We start from the raw sequence: 17,339 nt of genomic DNA on the forward strand, positions 1-17,339 counted from the left end.
CAAACATATATGGTCATGTAATCATCATCACAACCATGACTGAGTAGTTCTAGCACCTCAAAAAAGTCCTTCATGTCCCTTTGTAGTCAACCCTTGTCCCCATTCCAGCCATGGATGCCCCGCTTTGGGGCATCCATAAGCTCCAAAGGATCTTTGCACAGATTTCAAAAATAGAACTTGGATTATATCGGCAATTCATAATTTTTTATTATCACTAGTCTCTAACTGGAATTTAGTGTTTCTTCAACTGTGAATATAGGTAACAAACTACAGAAATATTAGCAGTACTTGTGTCTCAGTCACCAATAGAAACCACAGATATTTTGATATCACATCATGGTGGTTGCCTATATTGCAAAATATTGTTTATACTCCTGATAACTTTGCCATTACAGAAGTTATTAGATTTATTACTAGAAATTGTTATTTACTGCATTAATATATAAGTACCTTTGTGTTTATAATACAAATGTATTTAAGGTTTTAGAAACTGTTATTTCAAAATAATTTAAGTTTAATTTTAAAACGTATTTTTCTAAGAAAGGGTTCATAAGCTTTCCCAGCTTACTAAAGAGATCCCCTTTTCTAGAGCATGGCCCTAAGAGAAATCATATTTTGGCAAAATGAGTCATTCTTAACTTATTCCACCATCCTGGGCAACAAAGAAACAAAACACACAAATAAGCAGAAAACACTTTGGCTATTCACCAAGACAACATTTCCACCAAGTGAAAGATAAAGAAATAAACAAGACTCAATTACTGTCCAGACTGATGGAGGAACTATATATCTTTTTTTTTTTTTAGACAGAGTCTTGCTTTGTCACCCATGCCAGAGTGCAGTGGTGCAATCTCAGCTCACTGCAACCTCCACCTCCAGGTTCAAGCGATTTTCCAGCCTCAGACTCCCAAGTAGCTCGGATTACAGGTGCGCACCACCACACCCGGGTAATTTTTGTATTTTTAGTAGAGATGTTTCACCATGTTGGCCAGGCTGGTCTCGAACTCCTGACCTCAAGCGATCTGCCCACTGCGGCCTCCCAAAGTGCTGGGATTACAGGCATGAGCCACCACGCCCAGTCAGAATTACATATATTTTTTTAAAGCTCTTTCTTAGAGCCAAATGATGCCACTGCTGTCTGCCGAGGAGGACTGTTCAACGGTACCACCTGCCTCCTCTATGGAAATCTGCATGGACTACAAGGAGGCTTGCTCTTCCAGGTCTCTGCAACTGCCACAGGGCTGACAGGGACCTCAGACAGAGGAACCAGCCATCTGTGAGCTCGAGAATGACTCTAAAAGGGAAAACGGGTTATCAGCCACTCTAAAGATTAGGCAGAAGCTGAACATTTATGTTCTCCAATTATTTGGGATTACTTTTAAATCAGGATTGTATATTTATATTTATATTTATATTTATATTTATATTTATATTTATATTTATATTTATCTTTTTTTAGAGACAAGGTCTCACTCTGTCACCCAGGCTGGAGTGCAGTGGTGTGATCATAGCTCACTGCAGCATCGAACTCCTGGACTCAAGCGATCTTCCCGCTTTGGCCTCCCAAAGCGATAGGATTACAGGTGAAAGCCACAGCACCAGCCAGGATTGTATTATTAAGGCACATGTGCCTTAGTCTGTCACTTCTGAGTGGTTTCTCTCTTAACTTACTAATATAAGAAGCAAATCCACAGACAAAGAGGGATGGGAATAAGCAATTTTCATAAGAAATACAAACAGCCAATAAATATACAAAAACCCTTCACTGATAGTCAGAAATAAATATTAAACAAATGAGATATTTTTTTCTCCTATTAGATTGGCAGAAACAGAATTACTTTTATAAGACAAAAGAATTGAGGTAAGATATATGTTGACTACCTTAAATCCCAATATGGGATTTAAATAAAAAACAACTTCTTTAAAAATTCAAAGATGAATTTAAAATTTGCTTAGGAAGGTAATTCTGAAGCTGATTTCAAGAGGCAAAGCTAAAATAATGAATGTAAGATTCTAAATAACAAGTTATATAGATGTAATATAGAAAAATCACAGGTGCTGTTGACCTTATCTTTAGCCTTTGGTAATTAGGACTTGAACTATAACAGCCTTTTATTTCTACCTACCCCCAACCCTCTGCTTTTATGTACTTTACATCTCCTTACTTCTCTGCAGCCAGACAGTGACTTAGGCAAATAGGAAGGTAGGTGATGTGCTATTATTGCTTTAAAAGGCTTTCATCTCTTCCATGGTTTTTCATGGTGTTATTATCTCTTATCAGTAGTTAATTTATATAATATTTCCATGATGCCTTCTTAACAACATCCAGTGTATTAGCGTCACCTCCTTCTTACACGGTAAATTCATTTCAACACTGCATTGGCCAGAAAGAACATGCAGTAAATGTTAATCAATTCTATTGCCGTAAGAAACGTGCATGGAGTTAAAGTTCACAAGAAACAGAAGCTAGAGAACTAACAGCAAAGTTGAACTTGCTGCTCATTAGTTCACGAACACTAATGAAGGTGAAGAGAGACACTCTCACCTGAAACCAGTGCCAGAAGTAGTTATCCTGTTCACAAAGCACACCCTACTGCCCATGGGGGAAAGTTCACTTCCAATGCACAACTGAAAAATTAAATATGGACCCTGCTGGCCAGCCTCCACCTAAATCTCACCTCTAATCGATCTGCAATTCAATAACATGCATGTCTTCTTTTGCCCCTACCTTTCGTGATGGCTTCAGCTGAAACATAAAAGGGCTTTAAAAGATTAATAGTTCCATCTTGATGCCAGGTGAAGTAAATTCCCAATTCATTCAATCCTCACTGTGATGTTTTGCACTTGGTACAAAGTAGATGCACAATAATGTTTTACAAAAGCACCACAATAAGATAGGTATTATTTTTATCTTTTTTTCAGAAGACTTAAAAGGATTAATTAGTAACTCTCCAAAGATCCCAAAACCCAAGTAAGTGGGGGAGCCAAGAGTTGAACCTCATCTAACTCCAGGGGGAATGCTTAATGACTACGCTATATTACCCTCTTATTCTTTAATGCTAAAATAAGCTTTCAGCATTAAAAAGAAATGAACCGTCAGATGATAATTAGTTTCAAAGTCTACCATAACAGGTTAGGCCTTTTAATAGCTTTAATACCATAGCTTTTGCTAAAGATTGATCAAGAACACAGGCCATTTCCTAAATACCTCACACAAAGGCAACTCTAAGCAAGTGCTAATTTTAAAATAGGGCATATGCCATGTTATCAATAGGAATCCGAAGTTAAACAACAGAATGGGCTAAGTGTGGAGCTTCTGGCATATGCTGGGATGTAACAGCCCTTCTCTTTAAATCAGGTGTTGCACCCATATAGTTTGCTAAGGATAAGGTATGAATAAGGAAATGCTGGGGCTGTAATGAATAGGTTTTCATTATCGTGGATTTGAAACAAACTTTAAAAAGCATGTGTGTGTGTGTGTGTGTGTGTGTGCATGTGTGTGTGTTGGGTAAAGGATTATGGAGATTAACATTCAAAAGACAGTCAACAGAGAATAGTCCAGAAGTGGAAGGAATTTACGACTTAGCCTTAGAGTTTTCTCACATTAACACCAACCTATTGGTAATGCCTGCCTAGAGCCCTGTTTTAGGAAGTATTGTGAGACCTGTTCTGAGTTCTGCAAAGAAAGGGTGCTGTGTTGATTAATAATGTCTGTCCTGGCAGAGGAAAGGAGGGGAGCATATTAACTACATAGTTGCTTTTCTTAGGACTAGAACATTCACAGGAGTGCCATATTTGTTCATTACCACAGAGCTATCTCAGAGCTGCCAGCTAGGACTGAGAGGAAAGATCACACTGCAGACCCAGGATATTTAAATCAGAAAATAATTTGAACCGTGAAAACACAAGGGTCTATGGGATTTATCCTCAGATGTAATAAGATAAGCCCACAGACGCGCTTAGGGGCTGAGATGACAGAAAGGCCACTTGGCTGAGAAACAGGAGGGAAAAAGAGCCAAGCAATATGGCTGAGAATTTGTTCTCCATACTGGTACAACAGAGCTTGGTAGATTTGCTATTTCTTTGGCTCAGCCTCATAGGTTTTGGAAATGTGATTATTTATAGGGATTCTTATTTTTCTTATTTCTTTCACTCATCCCTTAAAAGTTTTAAGCAAAGTCCACTTGAAAAATGTCAGCCTGTCTCAGGTGTGCTGAGAGGAAATCAAGTTTTGTCAGTGTTTAGTCAGAATATAAAAGGAGGGGAAAACTGACCTCTGGTGGTAAATTTGGAAAATCCGTAATACAAAGATTTCCAAAAAGCGATCCAGGAAGCATTAACCCCTGAATATTTTCTGTGGGAGAAGGGCTCTGTGGTAAAAATAACTCTGGGAAACAATTACATACTATATAAATATAAATATAATATATATTTATATGTTATATAATATATTTATAATATATTGTTATATATTATTTAATATACCTGTTTTTTGGCAACTCATTGTGTTTAAGCCCTTAAGAATTCCTGCAGAAGAGAAACTATTTAATGCCTTTTAATTCAGCATTTTCTAAATCTGTTTGAATATAAACATGAAATATGTCTTTAAAATTAACCTAATATTTTGGGAGACATGAACCTTAGGGAGAAGAATATAAGATCACGTTTTCCCCGTCCAATATGGAGAATTCCTTTCAGAACTCTTCTCTGATAAAACCTTAGAACACTTGTATTTTTACATGTAGCCTTCCCTTCCTTGTTCTCCTCCATGACTGTGTTTAGTAAGAAGCTAGGTAAATTTTTTTTTTTTGAGACAGTCTTACTCTGTCACCCAGGTTGGAGTGCAGTGGCTCCATCTCGGCTCACTGCAAAATCCAGCTCCCAGGCTCAAGCAATTCTCCTGCCTCAGCCTCCCAAGTAGCTGGGATTACAGGCATGCACCACCACGGCCAGCTAATTTTTGTATTTTTAGTAGAGACTGGGTTTCACCATATTGGCCAGGCTGGTCTCGAACTCCTGACCTCGAGTGATCTACCCTCCTCGGCCTCCCAAAATGCTGGGATTACAGGCGGCGTGAGCCACCATGCCCAGCCAAGAAGCTAGGTAAATGTTAAAGAATAATTTCCCAGTTAGAGACAAATCATTTACATATTTCAAGTTAACAAGCATCTACTGAAGAAAAGCTAGTAGCTGTATCAGTGCACTCAAGCTTTTCAGTTGTAACTATGCAGTAGAAATCTTAAAAAGGCCAACATAGTTTATAGATGACTCTTCTAATACAGAAGCTCTTCAGAGCTGGGAGTTGGTAAAACAGTGGCTCAGACTATTTTGTGCTCTGGAGCTATATAATTTTGGGGTTTGATGACAACCAGTTCTGCATCTCACTAGCTGTGTGACCTGGGGCATGTTACATTACCTCTCTGTTCTCAGTGATCTCATCTGTGAAATGGAAATCACAATATCTCCTAGTTCTGTTGGGGATTAAATGAGTTAACACTTGTAAAGTTCTTAAAAGAACAAGTGTTAACTCTTTTAATCCCCAGCAGAACTAGGAGGTACTATGATTTGGTAGTTGGCTGGTAATTTGTTGCTTCTTAATTTGCACCACTAAAGTTAGGTGCATGAGGCATCATTTAAAAGGAAAATAGATTTTTTTCTTTTAAAAATATTGTACTTTTGTTTTAGATCCTGAGACTACTAAGAAATTTTAACTGATTGTCACTAAAATGTATTATGGTGGTATTTTAAACTATTAACACTTTTTCTTTGGAAAAACCAGGAAAGTTTTCCTCTTCTTAACATTAAAAAACACTGTGGTAAAGTAGATAAAACAAAAATTCATCATTTAAACCATTTTTAAGTGTACAGTTCAGTGGTATTAAGTACATTTACATTGTTGTGCAACCATCACTCTCATCCTTCTCTAGAACATTTTCATTATCTCAAACTGAAACTCTGTGCCCACTAAAATGTAACTCCCCATTCCCTCTTCCCTACAGCTCTTGGCAACCACCACTCTGCTTTCCATCTCTATGAATGTGACTACACTAGGTACCTCATACAAGTAAGATCACACTGTATTCATCCTTTTGTGACTGGCTTATTTCATATAGCATAATGCCCTCAAAGGTCATCCATGTTGTAGCATGTGTCAGGATTTCATAATACACACCATTTTGGCAGCTTTTTTCCCTCTGTTACTTAACACCTTTGAGAGATCTACCCTGACACTTTTTAAAGGTCAGAGTGTTCTATTAGATGGAAGTACCATCATTTATCCACTCCTCTCCTATCAACAACCATACAAATTGCACCCATAATTTTGCTATTATAACAATGCTAAAGTGAACACACTTGTGCATATATCATTTTGTATTTGTGCCAGTTTATCTGGAAGATAAATCCCTAAAAGTTATGTTACCTGGTCAATAAGAATGTGCATTTAGAATTTTGATAAGTATTGCCAAGTTAACTTCTAAAAACATTGCCCCTACTGGCATTCTCATCAACAGTATACGAGAGCCTTTTTGTCCATATCCTTCCAATGAGGAGTATTTAAAATATTTTTTTGTCCTTGCCAGTCTCATAGGTGACGAGCATGGTTATTTAAAATAGATATCCCGACACAAAGAAAAGATAAATATTCAATGTGATAGATATCCCAATTACCCTGATTTGATCATTACTCATTGTATACATGTATCAAAATAACATATGTATCCCTAAAACGTGCACAACTATGACATATCAGTACAAAATCCACACACATGAAATAAAACAGGTATAAGGGAGGACTTGCTGGTATGCAACGCGGGCAGAAGGGTGCTCGGGTGAAATTTGAGGGCATCAGAGTCCTCCTCTGGTCTCTATTTGGAGACCTCTTTTTTTTTTTTTTTTTTGAGGCGGAGTCTCACTCACTCTGCCGCCCAGACTGGTGTGCAGTGGCACGATCTCTGCTCACTGCAACTTCTGCCTCCTGAATTCAAGTGATTCTCCTGCCTCAGCCTCCCAAGTAGCTGGGATTACAGGCATGCACCACCATGTCTGGCTAATTTTTGTATTTTTTTTGTGGAGACAGGGTTTCATCATGTTGACCATGCTGGTCTCAAACTCCTGACCTCAAGTGATCCACCCACCTCAGCCTCCCAAAGTGCTGGGATTACAGGCATGAGCCACCATGCCCGGGCCTGGATGACTCTTCTTATTGATCCAAGGCAGAGAATGGTATTCTAGTACAAACAGGACTAGAAAGAGTTCTGCTTGGTACTATAATCAGGACTGATATTGAGTAGGAATGCACACATACAGCTATGCTTGGTTAAGATATTGACAATTTCACCATAGTGGTTGGCAACTGACCAGTCCCTGAGCCCCATTCTTGAATCCCAGCCACCTTCCCACAATCCAGCACCTCAAGGGTAAAACCTACTGCCACAAGAGGCCCTTTCAGACCCTGCCCAACACTATGGGCAAGGCCTATTTAGGCTGATCCTTATTTGTGCTGAGAGGCTGTTAATAGTTTCAATATTGCTCCTGCCTACCTGGGTCTAACTTTTTGTAAGACTCCCTTCTATTTCTGAGCCTCTAGCACTGTTGTAAAGATGTTGTCTGTCTATTTCAATTACAAGATCCTGTCTTTCTCATTCATTCTTTCACTCTCAAAATGTTTATTGAGTACCTCGTATATAGCAATTGCTGGACCAGGATCCCAGAATATTACTGTGAAGAGGGCAAATGCTGTCCCAGGCCTCAGGGAACTTATACACCAGGAGAGAAGGCAGGTGAAAAGTAACTGAAGAGACAAATTAATTCATGGTAGGGATGAGTGCTATAAAGAAAACAGGGAAGGCTCTAAAGGTGAGTTAATGAATGACTGACTTCTGCCCTCATTGCGTATCTGTGCATCCTCTCTTAAACCTACTTCAAATAATCAAGTTCAGCACCTATCAGACTGGCAAGGATGAAACAACTTTGGAATACTCCTTGTTGCAGGGATATGGAAAAATAGGCTTTCATATCCATTGTTGATGAGAATGACAGTAGGGACAATATTTTTGGAAGCTCACTTCTCAGAGGGGGCTCCTTTAGTAGAGAAGCCAGAGAAGCCCCGGTCTAAGACTTAAAGGAAAAAGATACAGGAACAAGGGAGGGAAAGAGCCAGGCTGCATTGTGCAGTGGGTGCAAAAAATCCAAGTGGAAAATCGCTGCTTGTGTTTTAGAGCGAATCAAAGAAGGCAAGAATGAGGACAGGGAGCTAAGGAGGTGAGGCTAGAGACAATGTCTGGGACTAGGTCAAGTCCAGCCTTACAGATTACAGCAAAGAGTTTAAGATGGTCTTATTTGTAACTTAAGAAAAGTCCTGCATCATTTAAGTCTGTATTCTCCAATGCTTCTTAAGGTGCTTGAATCAAGGAGACAATCAATAAGAGTTTGTTTGAGAAGTACACTGAGCCCCTGTAGCTTTTTTCTATCTTCGCCTGGCACCCATCAGTCCTGTGACAGCTGCTTGAACAGTACAAATATGCCCAGAGTTAAAGAACTGATATCTTCCACTTCCCCAACATCTGTTATGCTCTTCCACATCTTTGCCCCCTTTAAAACAAACAACTGAAATTTCCATCCCTGAAGTACACTTTACTCAATGATAAAATCAACCAATAATTACTGAGCACTTTTTATGGGCTCAGCATTCTTTCAAGTGCTTTGCCTATATTGACTCATTTCATCTACTGAGCAACTCTGTAAGGTAGGTTTTAATATCACCCACATTTTACAGATGAGGAAACTGAGGCAAAGGGAGATTAATCATTTTGACCACAATTATGCAAGTGGTAAGTGGTAGGGCAAGATCTCCAGAGTCGACGTCCTTGACTGCTACATCTCTCCAGCAGGCGCCAGCATGTGGATTTGCAATCTTACCATTGATTTCACCAAAGGAAGCATTTTGAGACATAAAATGCTGTTCCTAACTGTTGCACATTTTACTCACGTGCAGTTCACAGTTGTGCATATTTTACATCAATGTCCTTCAAACCGTTTTTGCCTGTCAGATATGAACTTCTGAGAGCATCTCATGAAGAAACATTTTGAGATCTCATCTGGTTGTGTTGCCTACATGCCTGGCAGTTTGGTTTCTATAGCATTGCTATCATTATGACAATGCTTATGCAACTGTTCAAATATTCCATCCCCCTCTTATTATATTATAAAAAAGCAGTGGAAAATGGAAAATAAAACCCCAGTACTGATACTAAGGATACAAAGCTCTCCCTTACTCCAATTAAGCTAAAGATGAAAATCATTGCACTTATAAAAAGAATCAATTGTTTGCTTTGCTCAGTTGTCCCCTGGACTTAAGCTGGTGAAGCTGTTCAACTGCAAATAAAAAGAAAATACTTTTATAAATGCGTGTATAAATATTGGAAATATAGGAAATATGTCTAAGGCACAGCACAATTAGTACATTTTTTTGTTTATTTTGCTCTGTGGGAAAAGACCTATAAAATGTAAGCATATCATTCAACTTTGGAGTGTTTGACTTTCATTTGAAAGTAGGGGAGTAACTTAATTTATTAATTTTCTTCAACATTTGCTAGTAATGTAAATATTTTGTTAATATGCCATATCATATATCATATCACATCCTGTCCAAGCCCCACTTGACCAGTCAATGTGTACTCACATGCAAACACACATAAACTCACTTTTCTATTCTATCTAACATATCAAAGAGTTCAGCATTTACAGAAACGTCAACTTACCTTTAACTAGTAAGTATTCTCTTGCCTTTCTTTTGTTTTTACTGTAATAATCTTCAGATTTTGTTTGCTATGCATAGATGTCATCTTTTTCTTTCATACATTCTTTCTTCTGGATTTCTCATCAAAGCCTGTAATACAGAAGAGAGAAGCTCCTTAATTTCTGTAGGCACAGGGGGAGAAACTATAAATCTCAAGTCAGTGACACTTCTAATTTATTTCTAATTTTCCCCTGGCTGACTACAGTTTAATCACAGTTTTAGAAATTCACCTAATTACATGAGATTTAGAATAGAGTTCTCTCAAAATACAGATGAAATTGAGGCTAGTCTCCTTAACAACTAAAGATTTCATACCAATTTGGCTTCTTACAGGATGCATGTCACTGAATACACCGTTTTAGACTTCTACTGTCTCTGTAGGAGGAGATTCTGAAGTGCTCAAAGTTATCTACACTCAGTTGCAAAATCAGGGCTGTCAAAGTGGGAGAGAGAACTCAGTAATACATCCCCTCCGAAGCCATGTTTCAGAGTTACTGAAACCAGAATGGCATTCCTGAATCTTTTTTTAACAGATGTCAGTGTGGCGAGAATGAAACACGTCATGAATACTGATGAAATCTAGCATGCACATCACGCCATGAGATATCCTCCTTTATATGTATTTCTCATTCTCCCTACTACAGAAAAGAAAACAGCTTTTCCCCCAGAAGCTCCACTTCAGTCAATAAGCATGCTTCTCCTTTGTCACTTGTGAGGTCACACTGTTTCACACACACCCAAGTGTAAAAACAGGACAAGGAGGAAGGCAGAAGTGGCAGATGTGGTATTCCTTGTTCTGCCATGTGGTAAGTGAAACTCTCTGTGGCACCATCCGCTTGGCACCTCCCCACACCACCTGCCCCTCCACTCCCCCTGGATGTGCAAGGCATCTAGGTGCAAGATGGCACAAGAAGCAGGAAGTCAAGGGGATTTCTTCACAAACACCTTTGCCCTCTCTCTCCTTCCTGATGCCATAGAACAAAGCCATTTTTCTAGCAGGAACTCAATATTCAAGGAGCTTAACTCAAATGAGAGCACAGAAAGGAGAATAGGGTGAGAGTTTCTTACAGGCAATATTTTTTAGTACCCCTTTAGGAGGAAAACATGTTGGGCATGGATAGTTATGGTTTGGGTAGTACTAAGATCAGTATGAAGAATTCTCACATCCTGTTATCCTCTTGGTCCTCATGATCTCTCAGTGAAACATTAGGCAAAAAGAGGATACACTAGAGATGTGTTTTAGTCTAAGCCCCCACTTTACAAATAAGATAAATGAGATACAGAAAGAGAGAGAGAGAAAGCAACTTGTAAAATGTTACACAGGGCAGAGCTGGCACTGGAATGACTCAGTACATTTTCTGCCTTATCACGTTATCTCTCCACATCTTTCTTGTGTCTGCCCGGCGACAAAAGCTCCTTGAGGGATTAAGCCCTGTAAACAATGATATACCAAGCAGTGTCTAATGTCACGTGCAAAGAACTAGTTAAATCCCTTGCTTCTTTAGTGGGTGTTAACAAAGACTACACAGCTGCTGTCAACTTGGATCACAAAGGCAGAAAAAAGAGAAAATAAACAGATATCTTCTGGTTGCCTTCAATAGCTACTATTTGTTAAGTGTCCAACATAAGCCATATGCTATGCCAGGCACATCACTTATATTCTGCTAATGCTTCTAGAAACTCCAAAGATAATATGGATGCTATTATACTAGGAATACAAGGAAACCAAGTCAGGGAAATAGATACCTTGTCTGAGGTTACACACAACTGGTTAGTTCTCAGATTCCATTCCTGCTGGCAACAAGCAGCACTATAAACCAAAGAAATATGCATCTACTTGAAAACCCCAGAACCCAGGAATAGAAACAAAGTGGACAGTATTTGGAAGGAAACTAAAGAGAGAAACAAAGGAAAACTGAGATAAGAGCATCATGGGAATCTATTCTACAACTATTAACATGCAGGAGGGATATGTTTTAAGATCTATGAACACACCAAATATGCAAATATAATTAAAGCACTTGACTCCACCTATAAAATTTGGTACAAGATACTTGTGATATTGGGTATCTGGGAATGAGCAAAGAAATGTAAGATCTCAATGAGTTGGGGTAGATGAGTTACAATCACGCACTATGTTAGTTTGCTAGGGCTGCCATAACAAAATACCAAAGACTGCATGGCTTACAGAACAAAACGTATGTTCTCACATTTCTGAAGGCTGAAAGTCCAAGATCAAGGTGTCAACAGAGCTGGTATCCTCTGGGGCCTCTCTCCTTGGCTTGCAGATGGCCACCTCTTTACATGGTCTTTCCTCTGTACCCAAACACCCCTGGTACCTCTTTTTGTGCCCATATTTCTTCTTATATAGACACCAGTCACATTGTATTAGGGCCCATCCCCAAGGCCTAATTTTAACTTAATCACCTCTTTAGAGACCCTATCCACATGCACAGTCACATTCTGAGGTACTATGAATTAGGACTTCACTATATCAATTTAAGGGCTGGCCATAATTCAGCCCATAACACTCACCAAGTGACTAGTTCCGGTACCACAGAGATGAAAATCCAGACACCTGAAAAGTAACAACCTATCATCAACCTTCAGTGTCATTCATGAAGAGCTGAAGCCCTCTAATATTTGAATTCAAGTTCAGGAATCTAAGGGTTTACTATAGGTTTTAGGTTAAAAAAAAAAAAGGAGAGGAAGGCCATTTAATAAACCTTGGTCATGATGGTGTAAACCAAGCATCACAAGACTATGCTTGCCAGTTAAATATAGCATGCTGCATATTTTTCTAAATAAAGTTTTATTGGCACACAGCCATGTCTATTCATTTATGTATCGATTGTCTATGGCTGTTAGCGAGCTACAACTGCAGAGTTGAATAGTTGTAACAGAAACTCTCTGGTCCACAGGGCTGAAAATATACTCTATCTGGCCCTTTACAGAGAAAGTTTGCTGGCCCTTTACAGAGAAAGTTTGCCAACTCCTGGTTTAAACTGTGTTAATCAGGTTTCTTTACAGTAGGGCTTTTCAAGGTCTTTCCAATCTTCAAGGGGAAGATATATAGTAAAATTTCATCTTACGTGGGAGGTAGTTTCTAAAGTCAGTTCAAAGTGAAAACTGTGTATAGTCAAAATAAACACTGGAAAATCCCTTAGGGAAAGTGCCAACATAGAGCCCACCAACTACATCATCATGAATATAGCCAGTTTTTCCTTCAAAGTTGCGACAGATAAAATTTTCTTCAAGCACTACATAAAAGGCTCTATTTATGGGCCATTTGTATAAAAAGGTGCATATCTTTAGATAACAGAATCACTCTCAGCATAAGAGACTTGAGAAAACTGAGACCAATCAAAGGACAGGAGATTCAGTTACCACCTCCTACTCACTTGTTGAATTTGCAGAAGTTATGTATGCACTGGAAATGACTCTACTGGAGTTTGCTTCCTTTCTCAGCTTACTTAACCAGAGAGTTCCCCTCCCTCACTATTCTTATCCCATAGAAACCTCTAATATATGCAATCTCTAATGATAAATCTCTAATAATAAAACCTCTAATAATGCAATCAATATTCTGTGGAGCACACTTTGGGAAATGCTGAAATACTAAAAAACGTAGGTGTTACGGATCAATCAATCAGACAGAAATATATACAATGCTTTCTTAACACTGATAATAAAAAAACTGTAGGATAAACCACAATGAGATACCATTTCACACCCACTAGGACAGATATTTGGGGAATGAAAGGAAAATAAGAAGTGTTGGTGAGAATATGGAAAAACTGAAACACTGGTGCATTGATGATGGGATTGTAAAATGGTGCAGCCACCATGAAAACTGTTTAGTAGTCTCTCAAAAGGTTAAATATAGAATTACCACATGATCCAGCAATTCCATCTCTGGGCAGATACCCAAAAGAATTGAAAGGAGGGCCTTGAACAGATATTTGTACACCAGTGTTCATAGAAAGATTATCCGCAATTACCAAAGGTGGAAAAAATCCAAATGTCCATCAGTAGATTAATGGATAAACAAAATACGGCATATACATACCATGGATTATAATTCTTTTCACCTTGAAAAGGAAAGAGATTCTGATATATGTTACAACATAAATGAGTCCTGAAAACATTATACTAAATGAAATAGGCCAGACGTGAAAGGACAAATATTGTATGATTCCACTTACATGGAGTGATTAGTATCTAGAATAGTTGAATAGTAATTATTATCTAGAACAGTTGAATACACAGAGACAGAAAGCAGAGCAGAGTTTACAAGAGGCTGGGGGTACTGGGGAATGGGAAGTTATTGTTTAATGGGCATAGAGTTTCAGTTCAGGATGATGAAAAATGTTCTGGAGATGAATCGTGGTAGTGGTTGTTCAACATTGTGAATGCACTTAGACAGAGTCTTACTCTGTTGCCCAGGCTGGAGTGCAGTGGCACAATCATGGCTCACTGCAGTCTCAAACCCCCAGGCTCAAGCGACCCTCCCACCTCAGCCTCCTGAGTAGCTGGGACCACAGGCACGCGCCACCATGCCCAGCTTTTAAAAAAAATTTATAGAGATGAGGTCTCACTATGTTGCTCAGGCTGGTCTGGAACTCCTAGGCTCAAGCAATCCTCCTGCATCTGCCTTCCAAAGTGCTGGGTTCACAGGCATGAGCCACTGTGCCTGGCCAATTGTAATTTTTAAATTGATAAAATGATAACTTTTATGTTATGTATGTGTGTATATATACATATATAATAAGAAATATATACACTAGTGTATATACTAGTATACTATTCATACTATTATATATAACATACACTGTTATATGTAGTATTATATAATATAATAAATATTAATTAAAATATATAATATGTACTATTATATATCAGTATATTATTTACAATATTTAATAGTATATTATATATACTATATAAATATATATACTATATATACAGAGAAAGTTTGTATACATACTATATATACTATAGTATATATGTAGTATATATACTATAGTATATATGTAGTATATATACTATAGTATATATGTAGTATATATACTATAGTATATATGTAGTATATATACTATAGTATATATGTAGTATATATACTATAGTATATATGTAGTATATATACTATAGTATATATGTAGTATATATACTATAGTATATATGTAGTATATATACTATAGTATATATGTAGTATATATACTATAGTATATATGTAGTATATATACTATAGTATATATGTAGTATATATACTATAGTATATATGTAGTATATATACTATAGTATATATGTAGTATATATACTATATAAATATAATATATATATTATATATTTAAATACATATTATATACAATACTATACAAAGTATGTATAAATACTATATATACTATATATACTATATTTATATATATATTTATATTTATATATATACTATATTTATGTATAGTATACATACTATAGTATATATGTAGTATATATGTAGTATATATACTATATAATATATATACTATTATTGTATTATATATATTATATAGTATATATACTATATAATATATACTAATATAATACTATATAAATATATACTATTATTGTAAATAAAAGTATATATAATACTGTTATATGTACTACTATATTATATGTAACTATATATACTACTATATGATATATAATTACATAATATATTATTATCTATTATATATAATATAATAGTATATACATATATACTGTCAAGATAGGGTCTCGCCCTGTCACCCAGGCTGGAGTGTCGTGGTGCAATTGTGGCTCACTGCAGCCTCGAACCTCTTGGCTCATGTGATCCTCCCACCTCAGCCTCCTGAGTAGCTGGGACTACACAGGTGGCATTACCACACCTGGGTAACTTTTAATTTTTTTTGTAGAGACAGGTTCTCGCTTTGTTGCTCAGGTTGTTCTTGAACTCTCGGTTTCAAATGATCCTTGGGCCTTCGCATCCTAAAGTGCTGGGATTACAGGCATGAGCCACTGCGTCCAGTCTTGTTATGAATATTTTACCACAATAAAAAAGTGTTCAAGACAAAAAAGGATATAGAAGCAAAATTGTAGGAATGGGGATGGGGCAGACTTAAATTATTTAGACATCACTTGAATGTGTCATTCTGCTAAAAATCTAGCTGTTGACAAATTCCTGGCTTGCTTAGGTGACAATTTTAATACTTGGAAGGCAGAGGATGCTACAAGGGGAAGTGTTCATCCAGGAAAACCTTTTGGGCAATAGATAAATGAAGCAAAAAAGTGGTCACACACTCTTGGAGTTTAAAGCAGTTGAGGGAGGGATGCTGGGGTCCTCGCTTGGCTCCTCTCTGGTTCCAGTACTGCCTCCCACCACCCAATCTCCATCCTCACCCTTCCACTCATCCCCATTCACTGTATATTCAGCAGCCAAAGTGGGGGTAAAATATGGAAATATACAGAAGAAAATGCAACAAACTCCTATCCATGCGCCCATCAGTCAAAACTAACAAACGTTGTTTTTCATATTTTTTCACATCCTGTCTTTACTCTTTTAAGTGATAGAACCACACAGAATTTATCTTCTATGTTAATTTCTCCAGTCCAATTCTTTCTTCATCTTCAGAAGCAACCATTATTCTGAATTTGGTAGATATTTAGTTCGTGTGCGTGTGTGTGTATGTGTGTGTGTTTGTGCATGTGTCCAAACATATTCTATGATTTTGTAATTTTAAAACTTTTTATAAAGAGTATTATGCTGCCTATTATATTTTGCTCAACATGGTTTTTTGAGATCTAGATTATTAACTGTTGCATAGTGCTCTGTCGTATGACTGAATTACAGTTTAATTCTCCATTTGTGGACTGATGGCTATTTGGGTAGTGTCCGATTTTTGTTACAACAAAGGATGCGACAGCACACATCCTCATGATTCTCCTTCTGTACACAGGCCTCTCTGTTTAGTTGTGAGAGGTGTTTGGGGCACAACCTACGTGAGAGTACATGGCAGTACTGTGTGGGTACATGCAGGAATTTCTCCTGGTAAATCTCACCTGGGGTGGTCCAATCCTCCAAGGTATTATTTGGAAATGTGGGAGAATCTTTCGTGAGATGGGGATGGAATGGGGCAGGGGATGCTAAATTTTGTACAGTGCATAAGAGTCCGGAATATTTTGTCCCCCACAAAATACCAAGAGTCCCTCCTTTGAGAAACGCTGCTGATTTCTGTCCCGAAGTAGAATCTTTGTGTGGTAGAATCTGTGTGTTTAGAAGTCTAACTAGGGAATGACAACTTGCTCTCCAAAGTGCCACCTGCCACAGCTCAGAGTGCCTGTTTACCTCAATTCTTTGCCAAGTCTCACTGTCAGCCTTTTGAATTTCTGCTATTGTGACGGGCATAAAATGCAGTTTCATTATGATTTTTAAACTTGCATTTCCTGCTTTTATTAGCACTGTGGAAAACCTTTTCATATTTTTACTGCTCATTCATGTCTCCCCCTTGTGGAAGTGCCTGTTAATAAGCTGTCTATTTTT

General features: G+C 37.7%; 1 protein-coding gene across 2 annotated transcripts in view; it reads right to left on the reverse strand.

Moving 5' to 3' along the window:
- FRMD4B (FERM domain containing 4B) overlaps window positions 1-17,339 on the reverse strand; it is a 369,354-nt gene that overhangs the window by 248,813 nt on the left and 103,202 nt on the right. Inside the window, exons 1-2 of one of the 2 annotated variants that reach the window (XM_055383374.2) lie at window positions 10,115-10,265; window positions 9,762-9,889 (exon numbers count right to left, since the gene is read on the reverse strand). The gene's annotated coding sequence lies outside the window, so the exon portion shown is untranslated. Of the gene's footprint in view, window positions 1-9,761; window positions 9,890-10,114; window positions 10,266-17,339 lie in introns of those variants that run through there. The other variant, XM_055383373.2, reaches the window with a different exon arrangement.

Source organism: Gorilla gorilla, chromosome 2, assembly GCF_029281585.2.
Source record: "Gorilla gorilla gorilla isolate KB3781 chromosome 2, NHGRI_mGorGor1-v2.1_pri, whole genome shotgun sequence".
In the NCBI taxonomy this organism is placed as follows: domain Eukaryota; kingdom Metazoa; phylum Chordata; class Mammalia; order Primates; family Hominidae; genus Gorilla; species Gorilla gorilla.